This window comes from Rhea pennata, chromosome Z (genome assembly GCF_028389875.1).
Source record: "Rhea pennata isolate bPtePen1 chromosome Z, bPtePen1.pri, whole genome shotgun sequence".
NCBI classification, from domain to species: Eukaryota; Metazoa; Chordata; class Aves; order Rheiformes; family Rheidae; genus Rhea; species Rhea pennata.
The window spans coordinates 29431549-29434691 of record NC_084702.1 but is presented as its reverse complement, the minus strand read 5'-3'; the positions used below and the strand labels follow the sequence as shown (position 1 = coordinate 29434691).

At 43.1% G+C, this 3143-nt stretch overlaps 1 protein-coding gene across 2 annotated transcripts in view; it reads left to right on the top strand.

Moving 5' to 3' along the window:
- The first annotated feature begins 543 nt into the window (after positions 1–543).
- AGTPBP1 (ATP/GTP binding carboxypeptidase 1) overlaps positions 544–3143 on the top strand; it is a 75003-nt gene continuing 72403 nt past the window's right edge. For both annotated transcript variants that reach the window (XM_062600679.1, XM_062600678.1), the window contains exon 1: positions 544–564. The gene's annotated coding sequence lies outside the window, so the exon portion shown is untranslated. The remainder of the gene's footprint in view (positions 565–3143) is intronic.

Sequence of the window (3143 nt, the reverse complement as noted above, 5' to 3'; positions counted from 1 at the left end):
GCCGCCGCGCACGCGCACGCGCAGAGCCGCCGGGAGCCCGGCCCCGGCCTCAGGGTCAGGCGCATGCGCATAGGCGCCACAGGGCGCGCCGGCCCCCCTCCCCCTCAGCGGGAGCCTGCCCGCCCCGAAAGGCGCGCATGCGCCGACCCGCCGCGGTGGAGGGAGGGGGTCGCGTAGCGTGAGGGGTGGAAGCGTCGCGAGACGGGCTGGTCGTAACGGTGCCCCGCGGCCGTTGGGCGTCGGGGACTGCCGGCTGCCGGCGCCTCTCGCCAGAAGTGCGAGGCTGAGGGGGCTCCGCCGCCCCCGGTGCTGGCCAGCATGTCCTGAGTGCGGACCGCTCTGGGCGGCCGCTCGAGGAGAGGCCGGGGGGAGCCTCCGGTCCCCCAGAGCGCAGTGTCCGAGGGCATGCTGGCTCCGACCGGGAAAGAGACTCTCGAGGAGGACTCGGGCGTGCCGCAGCATACGAAGGCTGTTGTGAAGAGGGCGGTAGGGATTCGCTGCCCCCACTGTCTCCCCGGCGAGGTTACAAAGAAACTGGCTCAACTCCCGGCTGCAGGACTATAGGTTAGGGACTAAGATAAAATTTTTCAGCTAGTAGAGAAAATGCTGCTTAATAAGGCCAGCGAATCCCCTTCTTTGAGGAATTCTCGTGACAGTGTAGGCGAACTGTTGCTGCTGATGTGCTCGTTTTCTCCGATTTGCCTTTGTGGGGATCTCGGGACCTTCCTAGCTCCGTGTTTCTGTGATCCAGTGTCTTGCATATCTTTCTCTGGTTGTGTGCACCCTAGCATCAGTTAGTCTTGTGAGGCTGTAACGCGGACCTTTGGTTCTCATGGTGGTGTGCTGAGATGGCCAGTAGGCGGTATGGTGTGGAAGTGCTGGTAGTCCTGGTGGTGTCGCCAAATCTGATTTACCAAACTGAAAACAGGTTTAGGCAGTTTTTTTTTTTCCAGTGTGTAGTGTTTCCTCTCATACCTTTCACTCTCCCCATTTTTATGAAACATATCTGGTGGAGTTTACACAACTGTGATTCTCTGTGAAGTTCACTAAGGTATTTTAATGATCTGCTATTTTTGTCAGGAAACTAGCTGACATTTAATAAGATATCTTAGGGAATCATACTTCTAGAGCTATTTACATTGTATTTAATCTTTAATTGTTATTTCAGAATGCATATACTAAATGCTTTCAATGTTTCTGACATACATTACCATTGTAAAATACCAGTTAGTATGCTTTGCTAACCAAGTAGACTAGCCTGCATAGCTATTGCCTCCAGAATTACGACAAAGTAGTCAAATTTAAAATGGAAAACACCCGCTTCATCTGTCACCCTTCTATCTGGAAGAACATGTTCCAAGTACAGGGTACTTGTGACATGTAAAAGGAGAAAACTTTGTTAAACCAGTGGCATCACCTAACTTACGTGAAAGAATTAGGCCTTTAGTTCAACGGCTGTTGATATAGTGGTGGTTCACAGCTGTGCTGTAGATAATAACTTCCTAGCAAGACATACAACTCTATGTAACATAAATCTTCTAATTATCTCAAGGTTATGGCCACAGAGTATGTCATTGTCTGTACCTAACTTATAGGTTAAGGGAACCTGGTGGTGATCAAAAATCTGCTCACATAATCCAGTGTTACCTATTTTCTGCTGATATGGAGCACAGTTGTGCCTGCTCTCTAGAAAGAATGCTGAATTTCTGCAGAATTCAGTCTTTAATTTTTTCAAAAGGGAAGGATTCTAGCCCATACAATAATCTGTAATAATCATCTAGTTACCAACTTCATAAAATAATATTTATTGAAAATTCTGAGAAAGTCATATCTTTGAAATTTGTCGTAGAGACTTCTTTAAGTAAATACATGTTTATGTTTCTGGTAGGCTGAACGGTAACAGCTATGAGCTGCCTTTCATGAAGTGCTCATGGTGATCTTAGTCCAGTTCACAATAGACCAATGAATACATCATAACTGACTGGAATCAGTTATAACTTCTCTTGGCAGAAGTACCCAAGTTAAAAAATGAACACTGGATTGGTCAATTGTTTGTAAAATAACCGTATGAGTTTAGAAAGCTTCCATGTGTTCACTGCAGGAACCCCAAGGCTGTTTTGTGTCAAAAACATGAAAGCACTTGTTTTACCTGATACGGTACAATGAAGTGCACTGACAGACCACTATGAAGTATTGATCTGACTTCCGATATGAGTGATATTCCCATACAAACATACAAAGAAATGTCTCTTGTTTTTTTTTTTCTTAGGTTCTCCCCACATGCTCATTTTTGTTTCCCTTCCCTAAGAGCTCAAGCCTGTCTGGGACTGATTACAAAAGATAATGGTATTTAAAAAGCCCTGGTGTTTAATACAAAAGCATCCCTGTTTTTCTTCAGTCAAGCATGGCATCTGTTTAGGATCCATGAGATAATTCTCAATGTTAATAAAAATTATTTTTATAACTTTCATTTATAATTACTTATAAAACAGAAAAACAAACTGAGTTTAATTCTTGGTGGTTTTATCCATAATGTTATGTGCTTCCTTCTTGGTGAAGTGGGTGTGGATTAAATGTAAGCGTTATGAGGCGATGCTTCAATCTTAATTACTGACTAACCTTCTTCTATTAATACAGTAGGAAACACTTCATGATATGCTTGATTTAAATAGGCTGTTTTGTTTAAGGAATCTGAGCTATACGTGAGTTAACCAGGTACTAATTAATTTATGGCCTAGTCAGTCAACTGTCTGCTATTTTTGCCTTATAAGTACAGGTAAATTAATTTTGAATGTACATTTTGTATGAGTTGGTAACAGACAGTGCCTATTTTTACATTGCAGAGCCTCATACTAAAGCACTATGAATTTTTAAGGATATTTACAAAGAGATATGAGCAGACTTGTCCTCACTATTCAGCTTAAGAAAAAATCCTGTAAAACTGTTCATTTTGGTTTGCATAAGGGAAGAGGCATCTTCTATCTTAGAAGTACTGTATCCAGAAAGGTCAGTCAAATTAAATGGAAAAATGTAAGTTACCATTAAGTCTTGCCTATTTATAACATCTTATATTTTCCTAATGTTCTGGAAGCTGTTCTTAAAACATGCTCAATAAACAGAAACAATTAGATTGAAGACCTAAC